Source organism: Acromyrmex echinatior, chromosome 16 (genome assembly GCF_024713525.1).
Source record: "Acromyrmex echinatior isolate Ae372 chromosome 16, ASM2471352v2, whole genome shotgun sequence".
In the NCBI taxonomy this organism is placed as follows: domain Eukaryota; kingdom Metazoa; phylum Arthropoda; class Insecta; order Hymenoptera; family Formicidae; genus Acromyrmex; species Acromyrmex echinatior.
The window spans coordinates 9,064,209-9,077,146 of NC_141867.1; the positions used below are offsets into that span (position 1 = coordinate 9,064,209).

A 12,938-nucleotide genomic window follows, 5' to 3' on the forward strand; every position below is an offset into this window, starting at 1 on the left:
AAATAACAAGAGAAGGAGGGCGAAAGGAGGAATAAGGTAAATGTCCTTATTTGTGATCATGAACCTATTTGTGATCACTCGGACTTTTATTAAATTAATCAAAAATTTTAAATAATTTATCTTCACGGAGGGTTCATTCATCACATTTAGCAATTTAGTCACGATTCGATATATGGTTTCAGTGATACTTAACTAACAAATACTTATGAAAATGTGAAATAAGGTGTTCGTGTCTCCATCAGTGGCAAATTGAGCACGTGTTTGTCGCTAGTTAGTAGAGATGGCGTTTGTCACAACATAGTTACATCTTTGTTATGTCGTCCGGAAATAAAATGTTTAAGAACAATTTTTTCGTAAAAGTGTCAGTGAATACTTAATAAATATTGTGCTATGTGTGGATTCTAAAAAAGGTTGATAATTTTAAACATATAAATAAATATGACAAATAGGTGTAACAAAACATGCATGTTTCCATTTGTGACCGTCTCAAGAAAACTAGCCATAACATTAAATTTCGTTTTTTTGAAAAGAAAACAATTAATACTTATCTCCATAAGTTTCTAGACAAGTATGAGTTGCATTTGTATGAATAAAACGAAAATATTTGATGTATGCTCGAGGAAAAATTTTAATAGAAAAAACTTTTGATTAGGTCACTAAGTGGGACATCGTATGTTTCTGTTCCTATTTATGATCACACCTTTAAATTGTTTGTTTACAAGTAAATATTAAATAATTTCTTTGACCAAATTAAGAAAGCTTATACTTAATGTGCTGTTTCAAATTTCGTGCTTTGTACTACAGCGAGTAACTTGTGACCATAGATCACGAAAATGCGACCGCAGCGCATGTTCGCATCATATAGTTTGTGGCAGTGACAGATTTTCTAACATGAATAGACTAGATAGAATCAAGTTTGAAGTTAAAGTTATAGAAGTTTGAAGTTAAAGAACATTAAATATCAGGTTAATATCTCTTCACTGTGCTTTTTCTGTCAAAACTTTATTTTTACGCGAAAACGCAACGAGTGAGTATATTTTTATTTCGAGATTTGAATAAGAAATGATCGTCAGCGTGATGTCAAATTGATGTTAATTCAATGAATCATTTCTTGCTTGGGAGAATACTCTGAATACCTCCAAATGTTTGTGTTCCAAAATCAACTGCCAGTAGAAAAACTATATTGCATGTAACGACAGATTTTTAATACCGGCAGTGTGGAACACAGTCTAAGTATAATATTTATGAGACTTTGAATTTTTATTTGTAGATTAAAGTTTCAAATCATAATGGGTAAAATCCGAAAAAGATGGTCAAACATAGAACTTGAAAAAGTACTTGCTGATGTACGTTGTGAAAAGTCAATAAATGGTGTTAGCAAATCAAGTGATATTCCTAAATCAATGCTAATTGCAAAATTGAAAGGACATCGACCAATTAGAAAGAGATCAGATCCTCCAAGTCCTGTATTCTCTGTTGAGAAAGAGCAATAATAGTATGCTGGATGTTTCATCTCAACAACAAGGCTTCCCTGCGACAAAAACACAACTGTTTTATAACATTGCTCATTTAATTAAATGATTGGGTCGAGGAACACCATTTACTGATGGACGACCAGAGCGTCATTGGTGCGAAGCGTTTTTACGTCGACATCTGGAGATTTCTATTCGTGTAGCTCAAAATTTGTCCAAAAGTCGAGCATCAGTGACAGAAGATATTTTGCGCGGTTAATTCAAAGAGGTCGAACAACATTTAACTGAGAAACAGTTAATAAATATTGATGGAGCCCAGATATTTAATTGCGACGAATCTGCTTTCTATCTTTGTCCGAAAGAGGAGAGTGTGCTTGTTAAAAAAGGAGATAAGGCAGTTTATAATTGCACACAAAATGATGAGAAGGAATGCTTGACGGTGCTATCATGACAAACGCTATGGGTACATTGGTTCCTCTAATGATAAATTTTCCCTATGAAAGAATTCCCTACAGCATCCAAAGTGGATGGATAACGGCTGAAACTTTCTATGAATATATAAGCAATATTTTTGAACCATAGTTGACAGCACAGAACATCAAGAAGCCGGTTATTCTATATGTGGACACTCTTCACACATGACGTTTCCACTTGCCGAGTTTTGTATGAATCATGAAATAAAACTTATTGCATTGTTCCCGAACGCGACATATCTGATTCAGCCACTTGTTCTATTTCGGACGTTTAAATCGAAATGGAGAGACTGCGTAAATGATTGGCGAATGCAAAATCAAAGAAATTTAGAGAAGAGAAGATTTTAGTCCAATCCTTAAAATTACTATTGAACATGTAGAACTTCCAAGAGTAATGAGCAATGGTTTCAGGAAATATGGCCTTTCTCCATTTTCAGCTGACGCACTTCAATACAATCAATTGTTGCAGAAGAAAAAACAGTAATGATACAGTAATAACTTCGGAACCAGAACAGAATGTTGAAAATCATTTATTATTTATTGAGAGTAATATCGAAAGATTTGTTAAGCAAATTCAGACATGCTAATGAAACTGAAATCTATAACGACAATCTTGAAAATCTTGATCTCTTCCTTTTTTGGCAAAAGATTTTGAAATTATCAAGTAATAATTTTTATAATTTTTAATTTTAAAAAATCTTTTTTTCTGTATGTACATGTATATCTTCCAGAGATGATTATAATTATTTATAAATTTGAGATAAAATTATTTAATAATACAAACGAATTATTAATCAATATTCATTCAACTAAATGATTGGTTAGCTTTTTTTAAATAAATCAAATCAAATCTTAAAGAAGGTTGAATTAGACAATTAGACAGTTGAATGTACTATAATGATTTGATTTGATGGGACAAAAATTTTCTTATTCGCATATTGTTTACTTTGGAATCGATTGTATATCTTGAAATGAGATGAAAATTGCAAAAGTAAACAAATTTACTAGAATATTCATAATTTAATTGGTTAATAACTAGTGAATTTATTCACTTTTGTAATTTTCACCTCATTTCGAGATATACAATCGATTATCCCTTTATTCAATTTTGAAATGAATTTACTTTTCAATTTGTATTTTAATTTACTTTTTAAGGTAGCTATTCCAGTTTTCAAAATACTGAAGACTCTAATTCTACGGATCATATTATTGACATTTTTGTCGTGAATGATTCAAATCAGAATCTTAACTCTAACATTAATCATGAAACTTACGCTTTAAAATCTAGTTTCGATCTACAATCAGTGCATCAAGACATGAATGAAAAGGAAAACATTTGGCCACTAAAAAATTCTGAAGACAATTTGACGAAACGAATTACTGTTTCAAGAGCATCTCAGTCTTCAGCTTGCAGATAACTCAATTGATGCTAGAGCAAATGATGTCCCGCAAATCATAATGGAAAATAAAATGGTTCCTGCAGGATCTTCACAATTAAACAATGATGATAATGGACAAGTAAATTTCATGAAACCTTTTAATTATTATCGTTTGTTATATTCAAACTACAAAAAATTTGAACTACATAAAATTTTTCTATTTTTTCAGAACATTAATGTCTACGTCACTAAAGATATGCAATCAGTATTAGTGTCTGCCATCATTGACAACTGTATAGATATAATAGATATAATAGATGTTGAATGATATTAAAAAGTTAAAAGATGAATTGTCTAATCTCTATTATCTTTCAGATTGCTTGGACATTCTTTCTGATATCCCAGATGTTTTTAAAAAGACAATATTTTGGTTCCGTCAAAATAAATCAGCAACGAAGAAACGTGCTCTAAAAGTCAAAGTGCCTTCAGTGGCCACTTCGTTGGCAAGAATATCACCGAGCAAAAGAAATAGAAAAAAATGAACGTCTAATTATAATCGAAGAGAGAAAAAGAAAATATCAAGAAATGGCTGAGAAAAAAAAATAGGAAGCAAAGGAAAAAAAGGCAAAAAACGTTGCAATGAGCTGAAAAAAATAATGATAGTTCTAGCAGGAAGAATAGCTGAGGAAAATAATGTGCAAGTAATATGATTTGTTATTCTTTACTTATATGTATGCACTACGAAAATATTTATACGAAAAATATAATTGAACAACTTTTTTCATTATTATAGATCTGCTGCTTGTATTTTTTGCCCTCAGTATTTTTCTTTTTCTTTAAAGTCTAAATATATAAATATTTCTCTCGTTTTAAGTACAAAGTTTTGAGAATTTCAAGTAACGCGAACAAATTTATTATGGTTAATTTTTCCCCAATTTTAATCTTTATAGGCGAAATGTTTCGAAATGGTCTTAAGCTGGTGCTTAAGATGTCATGAGTCGAACAGAGAGCCATATTAGCATCTTAAGACATTGTTTGAAGCGGTTTTGAAATTAAGAATGAACTACGAACCAACCTGAGCAAGAAAATTAAATCACTAAAATGGTACGTTTCATCTGCTGCAGTCATTAATCAGGACAGACAATGGTGTCACTAATAGAACCAGATTAAATTTAAACGGTCAGAAATGTGTACATTTACATAGTCCACTAATTCTTTTTTTATTTTTATTAGATTATGCTTAGAATTAGAGTGAAACATGTTTTTCGATACAAAAATGATTAATCTTGTTTGATATAATTGATTTCCTGATTTCAATCATTTTTTAGTATTTTTTATTCTTATTAACTCATGCGACTATCTTACATAGTTACAAATAGGGACATTTACCTTAGTAGTGGGAACGGCAAAAATAGGAAAGGATGATAGAAATGGAGGGGGAAATAATAGAGGGATGGTAGAATTAGGGAAAGAAAAATGGAGGATAATAGGTGTGTATTTGATGGAAGAGTGGAAGAATCGAAAGAAGAAAGGCTCAAATGCAACAAAATTCTTCAAACAGAAGAAGAAATTGACTTATAGGCCAGGAATTAAGTTGTCAAATATTATTAACAAAAAGTAAATATTATTATCATAAAGTAACTTTAAACACATTTTTCTCGAATTCATGTTTTTTTCCAACTGGTGAGAAATGTACAGCTTCGATTGACATGAAGTTTTTTTCCACGTAAAATAGACAATTTTTATAAGGCCATGAACCTAGAAATGTCATAAATTTTCCAAAATAACTATTTTTTTGAACAGATTTAAAATGAAAAAAAGTTCGTGAAAATTGACACTTAATTTCAAATGGTTTCCTGGAAATGGATTCATTCTGTAAATTTCAAATTTTTCAAATGAAATGAAGTTCATGGCTCCACAAATTTAATATATTTTAATAATTTTATTGATTTTTTTGTCTCAGATAAACTGTCAACAGTCAAGATTTTCCGCCAATTGGCCATGTACGCGCTGCACGCTCTGATGCATCCGTAGACTACAGCCGCAATTTTCTACATTTCTGAAAATGAAAAATTTTTTTGTAATATAAAAAACGTAATGCAAAAAGCATTATTTCAATATCTCTTTTCTTTTTTTATGAAAAAAATTGGTAAAAAATACATAAATTTTGGAGCTCTAGATTAGAATCTCTTCTTAAGGAAATGGATGGAAAAGAAGAAGGAAGGAATTAGAACAAAAATAGGTGGGGATTTTAATGCAAGGACTGGAGAAAGAGGAAGAGAAATCAAAGGAGAGGAAGAGAATGGAGGAGAGGGGAAGAGAAAATCAAAAGATAAGTACATAAATAAGAAAGGAAAGAAATTAGTAGAGAATGTAGAAGAAATGGATTGGATGATTTTAAATGGCAATATCAGAGAAGATGAAGAAGGAGAGGGGACTTATATAAAAGCCAGAGGACAAATGGTTATAGATTATGTATTAGTGAAAGGTGAAAGGATAGGATAGAAAATTTTGTAGTAGGAGAAAAGATAGAATCGGATCATCAGCCGTAATAGAATTAAAAGAGGGAAAGAAGAGAGGAAGTAATAGGAAAGTAAAGGATGAAAGAAAAGATAGAGGAAGATGGAACGAGAAGGGAAAAAAGGAGTTCGAGAAGAATCTGGGAGAAATAGAAAAGAAAAGAAAAGAAATAGATAGAGAGATGGGGAAAAGAATAACAGTAGCGTTAGAAAAAGAAAGAATAGATCAGGAGGAGAAGAGAAAGGGAGATTGGTGGGACGAGGAATGTAGTTATATAAAAGAGAAAGTGAGAAAGGCACTGAGAGATTGGAGAAAAAATAAGCAGGAGGGAAAGGAATATAGAAGAATTAAAAGTGAGTATAAGAGTATGTGCATAAAGAAAAAAGAGGAAGAAAAGGTAAGTGAGAGAAAAGTAGAGCGAAGACTCAGAGTAAGGTATAGAAAATCATGAACAGAGAAAGGAAAAAGAGCAGGAGAATAAACAAGAAAATTGAGATGGACAGGTAGAAGGAATTTTATGGAGGTATTGAGGGGAATGGAACAAAGAGTTAGAAGGGGATGTAGTAAGGTAAAGGAAGGACAAGAAGAGAAAATAGGAGAAGAATTTAGAAGGACTCTAAAGAGAATGAAAGATGAAAAAGCGATGGGAGAGGATGAGATTCCGATGGAGGTATAGGAGTAAGGGTATTGAAGATTGGGCAAGGGAGATGTGTAATAGAGTGTAGAGAGGAGAGAAGAATAGCCAGAAAAGTGGAGAGAAGAAATAATTGTATCAATTATTAAGAAAGAAGAAGAGAAAAGAGTGAAAGAATATAAAGAGGTTACTCTAATGCCTACTTTATATAGATTATATATATATCAATATTAGCGGAGAAGTTGAAAAAAGAGATGGAAGAGAAGGTGATTATTCCAGAAAATCAGGTAGGATTTTAGGAAGGAACAATAGACAATATGTATTAAATTATTTAATAGGCAATTAGGAAAAAAGGAAGGGGAGCTAATAGCGATATTCATAGATTTAAAGGCAGCTTTTGATTTAATTGATAGGAAAATAATATATAGAGAAATGAGGAAAAAAGGAATAAATGGGGGATTAGTTAAGAATATAGAAGAAGTATAGAGAGAAACAATAAATAAGATTAAGATAGCAATAGAGAAAGAAGAGAAATTTTGGACCGCAAGAAGAATAAGATAAGGCTGCCCTAAGTCTATACTTATTCAATAGTATATAGTAATAGCGAACATTGCGGAAGAGATGAGGAAGGGAAAGTGGGGAGGAGTGAAATTAGGAGAAGAAAAGATGTATACATTGGCGTATGCGGACGATACTGTGATGTTAGAGAAGGAAAAAGATATAAAGAGTATGTTAAACAGATTAGAAAGATATTTAGACGAGGAAAAATTAGAATTAATTAGCGAAAAAATAAAAATTTTGAGATTTAGGGAGACAGAAAGATAAAGAAGAGAAAGTGGTGAAAGAGTAAAAGGTTAGAGAAAGTGAAAGAATTTAAATATTTGGAAAAAGAACGATGAAAAAAAACGAAGAACAAAAGGCACACATAAAGGAGAGGATGAGAAAGGGGGCAGCATTGTTAGGTCACGTATGGGGAATAGGAAAGAGGAGATTTGGAAAAAGAATGTGGCTTTTTGACACGTTGATATGGACAATAATGAGCGATGGAGAGTTGGGGATGGAAACAAAGAGAAGAAATAGAGAGGATACAGGAGAGATGGGTATTTAAGATGGGTAATATGGATAGAAAAAGACACACCGGGATATATGATAAGAGAGGAAATAGGTAGAGATAAAGTAAAGGAAAGAGCAGGAATAAGAGCATGGAAATTCGAGAAGACTGAGAAAAAGTAAAGGAGAGGAGCTAGCGAGAAAATGTTAGAAGGAAAAGAAAGAGAGAAAAGAAAAAGGAAAGAAGTTATCGAGATGGGAAAAAGAAAAAGAAGATTAGGAAAAGGAAAATAGAAAAGGATGAAAAAGGAAACGAGGATAAAGGGGAGAGAGAGAGGGGGGAGGGGAGAGAGAGAGAGAGAGAGAGACAGTGATAGAATATAAGATGGAGATAGTATACATATAAGATGAGCGATAGGGGAAACCGGGGTCATACAGTAGCGACATATGAATATATTGAATATACAGTACCGGCAAAAATTATATCACCTTTTGGTTTTTTGAGTATAGCTTTCGTCAAAGAGTATTAAATATTAAATACGAGTATATATATTAAATACGCTCAAAATTTTACAGTAGATACTTGATGGTAGATGCACTTTGTACATGAAGTATAATGAAATTTAACAAGTTACGCCATGATTTTTGAATTTTTTATTGATTTTAGCAAAATCACACTTTTGTGCTTTCATTGTTTTTCATGTCGCAGCCATTGTTCTTACGGTCTTAATCTAATTTTGGCAGTAAATTTAGTGTTTCACATTATGGCAAAAACCCACTCGAGATATAGAACGACAAAATGCTATCATAGAAGGCCGCAAACAAGGACGAACGCACAAAGAGCTCGCACAACAGTTTGGCATTTCTAAATCGGCGGTAACGAAATTGCTGAAGCGTTGGAAGGGAAATTATGTCAAGAAGAAGAAAACCGGGCGATCGCGTTGTACTTCTTTTGTCATTGACGCAACATTCTCCGCATATCCCGCAGCAATCCACGGCATCAGATATTGCCAAAGAAATATTAATTTCTGGTGAGTCTAGTCCAACCATACGGACCATATGTTATCATCTGCTAGTCGCAGGACGACGACTCGTACAGAAGCCATTTGTTTCCGCCAAGAACCGAAAGATGCGAGTGGAATGAACAAAAGCTCATCTTAATTGGACACCTCAGCAATGGTCCTCTGTCATCTGGAGCGACGAAAGTAAGTTTTTGTTATATGATACTGATGGAATAACATGGATTCGTCCTAAAGGCAAGCGATTCGATCCCAAGTACCAACTTCCTACAATGAAACACGGAGGTGGTTCGGTCATGATGTGGGGTGCTTTCTCTGCAAAGGGAATGGATCTTCATAAGATTGACGGCAAAATGGATCAAAAAATATACATAGACATCCTCGAGAATGTGATGTTTCCGTAAAGCGTTTTCTTGGTCGTGGCTTTATATATCAGCAAGACAATGATCCAAAACATCGCGCGGCTAAAGTGCGGAAGTGGTTTCGGCAACATCGAGTAACTCTTCTAGAGTGGCCAAGCCAATCGCCCAACTTAAATATCATCGTTGTGGAATGAACTTCAGAGACGTTTAACCAGTAAGCGAGCTACAAATATGGCCGAAAAATTCGCCCAATTGGAGGAAGAGTGAAAGAAGATCTCTCAGTCGACAATTGACACACTTATCGATTCCATGCCAAGCTGTAATCAATGTCAAAGGTTTTGCTACAAAATATTAAAGTTGTACAATCTAAATTATGAATTTTTTGTTCGTTTTGAAAACATTTATTTTCGTTATAGTAATTAAAAATTTATTATGAAATTTGATATATTTTAGAGATTTTAAATAAAATTAATTTTTCACAAGTTGTTGTTTTTATTATTTGATGAAAAGTTATTTGTTCAGTAAACTATATCTATTATTAAAACATATTACAATTTGATAAAGATCTGTACAGTTTAAAAAAAATTATGCTTAAAAAATCAAAGGTGATATAATTTTTGCCGGTACTGTAGGGGTAAGTAGAATAATCGAAGCTACATTAAAAATAAAACACGCAATTCGTTTACATTCGTAAACGTATTAAAAACTATCTTATACCCTTCCTTGCTTACGTGACTTTTCAAGCGAAGGAAGCATGGAGGTGGGATGGGAGTTGCTTCGCATGGAAATCGTGCACCTCTAAACAGAAATAAAACATTACCTTTTCAAACTTTTTTTATTGAGAGTACAAATTAGTTCGGTCCGTTTTTTTGTGTTCAAAAATGCATTTATTTCAAAATAAAATGAATGAACAGATTAATTAAAGTATTGTTCATCGATGACTACTACTTTTTCCCATCTTTCAGGCAATTTTCGAATTCCATCTCGAAAAAATGATCGTCTTTGGAGACGATCCAATTTTGGAGCCAATTTTCGATTTCTGAGAAAGAAGTGAACCGGTGACTTGCCAAATCGTGCTGCATCCTTCGGAACAACTAGTAATCAGAAGGAGCAATGTCCGGAGAATACGGCGGGTGCGGTAAAACATCCCATTTGAGCGTTTCCAAATATTTTTTTACGACTTTTGCGACATGAGGCTGATAGTTGTCATGAAGAAAAATAACTTTATCATGTCTTTGCTCGTATTCCGGCCGTTTTTCTCAATGCACGGCTCAAACGAATCAATTGTAGCCGATACCGATCGCCAGGTTTCAGTAGCTCATAGTAAACAACACTCTTTTGGTCCCATCAGATACAAAGCATGATCTTCGAATGTTCCATGAATGAACCATGAATGTTCGGCTTTGGTGTTGATGTTGAGGTCGATGGCAACGATTGACCGGGCTTAGCGTAGTATTTTTTCTTCTTGGGGTTGTCGTAGAATATCCACTTCTCATTTCCAGTCACAATCCGATGCAAAAAACCTTTTCTTTGTTGTCTTTGAATCAGTTTTGATTCGCAAGTGAAAAATCGCCTTTCAACTTCTCTCGGTTTCAGTTCATAAGATACCCAATTTTCTTGTTTTTGAATTATTCCCATGGCTCTCAATTGTACAGAAACGGCTTGTTGAGTTACCCAATGATTCTGCAAGCGTTTCACTCCTCTTGCGTTTGACTCTGATCTTCTTCGAGTAATTCTTTGTCTCTCCTCTAATTCTTTGTCTTCGAATTTTTTTGGTTGTCCAGAGCGAGGTTTGTCTTCAGTTGAAATCTCCATCCTTGAAACGTCGAAACCATTCCCTACATGTTTTATCAGTTGGAGCAGTGTCACCATAAACTTCGACAAGTATTCGATGGGCTTCAGCTACACTTTTTTTCTAATTAAAGCAGAAAATTAGAACCTCCCGCAAATGCTGTTTGGTTAACACAAAATTCGACATTTCAAACACAGTAAAAATCAAGGTTTTTGTATGAAACTCAAAGCGATATAAACTGAATATTATTAGCAGATGTCTAACCTCTCTGCAAACGCCAAAATTAGCTGTCACTATAATCCATTCACAACAACCAGAGCAATCTTTTGGAAAACGGACCGAACTAATGTACTCCCAATAATAACTTTTTAACAAATAACGAGCGACAGTTAAATCTTATTGGAGGTTGCTCAGAATTACAACAATATATGTCAAGGTTAAGGTCGTCGGCAGTTGCTTTTCTGCAGTTTTATCCTGCACTTTGTTACTGTGTTTTTTTACTTTGTTTTTTGAATCTGAAGATAGCACAATCATGACGCCAAAACATTTAATGTAATGTAATATTACCAAATATCTTATCAGTAATTAAGAATGTACAGATTTTAAACGGTTCACATTATACAATATATTGTACATAAATTGTTTAAATGTTTGATTCTTATACTTTTTTGACTATATACTTTTCTTGATATTATTACTAATTAAAAGCTTTGCATGACAATTAAGGTAAAGACAACAGTGGAAATTTCGGTAAAAGTTATTATTCTGATTCAAATAATGAAGGTTTCTCCAACCCAATATATCCAATATATTTATAAGCTTTATTAGCTTTAATTCCCCTTCAAAAATTATTACGTGAAAATTATTGTCATAAAATTTATTTAACCTTAGTGATATGTACCATTTGTAAAAAAGATTTGCATTGACTGATGCCAAGTTAAATTCTATTGCCTTCTTATTCCAGTCCTCTAAAAAAAAATAATTAGTAACTTTAATCTTTAAAAATATTTTCATTAAATACAGATGATCATCGTCGTTACATGTATTAATAAATCCAAAAAGAAAGTCATAGTAACTTTAACAGTATACAAATTTACCTTTTTTAAAAAAAGGTAAAGAAAGCACTAAGAGTGGATGTTTTTCGAAAAGAAACGTTTCTATATTTGTATTTGCAAAATCTAAATAATGCGTATTGAAAAAAAAACTGCTTGTCAAACTAAAAACTGCTAATCAAATTAAAAAAATAACTCAAGTAGTACTCAATATCTGTAGTAACTATTAGCACAACAGAAATACAAATAATTTCAATACATAATAATTTATGAGCCTGAGAAGGAAACTGTTCAAAGTTACCTCCTCCCTCTCCTCTACAATAAATACAACCAATGTTTTTAATTGAATTAAGTAGCATATTTGTAAAATTATTATAATATATCAAGCAGATAAAAAATTTTGCTGCTGAACAGCCTCATGAGCATGCTCTCTATTACCTTCGAATTTTATTAACACAATTGCAGCTTGGTCCAAAAAAGAATTATTAGAAGTTACTGCAAGCGTAAAACCAGGTGGAGTTATATTTTCGGCTCCTTAAAACGTAAAAAAGCATATGTGGGCAATGGGCGCAGATACGATTGAACCCGGATCTACAGATTGTGGTCAATTGCACCGAGCGATAAGCCACTCGACGTCTCAGACGTCCATGCGATAAAGATCTTATAATTTATTTATTAGGTGTATAACTTTGCTTATACCTTTTTCGTATAGATGGCTTTAGCGGTAAGTGATCGAAATAAATAGATCATAGACGTTATACAATAAACTTGGGCATCTGTCAACATAAGAATTAGAAACATTAGTCGATTTGTGTCTGCATCATAAAGTTATTCTCGATTGAAAATCTCAGTTTACGAGCCAAATTCTTGTCATTTGCGGGAGGTTTTAATTTTCTGCTTCAATATGAAGAAATCTGCGGCTGAGGCTCATCGAATGTTCTCAAATATTTATGGTGAAGCCGCTATTAGTGAAAGAACGTGTCGTAAGTGGTTTCAACGCTTCAAGAACGGTGATTTTCACGTCGAAGACCAGCATAGCGGTAGAAGAGAGAAGGTTTTCGAAGATGCAGAATTGAAGGCATTATTTGATCAAGACTCTTGTCAAAATCAAAAAGAATTGGCACGATCATTAGGAGTGACTCAACCAGCCATTTCAAAACGTCTCAAAGCCATAGAGTAGGTATA

The 12,938-nt window shown here is 33.1% G+C and overlaps 1 protein-coding gene and 2 pseudogenes across 4 annotated transcripts in view; 2 read left to right on the forward strand and 1 right to left on the reverse strand.

Moving 5' to 3' along the window:
* The window catches only part of LOC105148097 (uncharacterized), a 36,521-nt gene that overhangs the window by 8,096 nt on the left and 15,487 nt on the right, over nucleotides 1-12,938 (reverse strand). The gene's annotated exons all lie outside the window — the stretch shown is intronic.
* Nucleotides 1,289-6,633, forward strand: LOC105148096 (uncharacterized; annotated as a pseudogene). Its single transcript, XR_846376.2, has 5 exons — nucleotides 1,289-3,463; nucleotides 3,554-3,617; nucleotides 3,700-4,025; nucleotides 4,275-4,428; nucleotides 5,288-6,633. The product of XR_846376.2 is annotated as an uncharacterized LOC105148096 (transcript).
* LOC147907141 (uncharacterized) lies at nucleotides 1,290-2,429 on the forward strand (annotated as a pseudogene).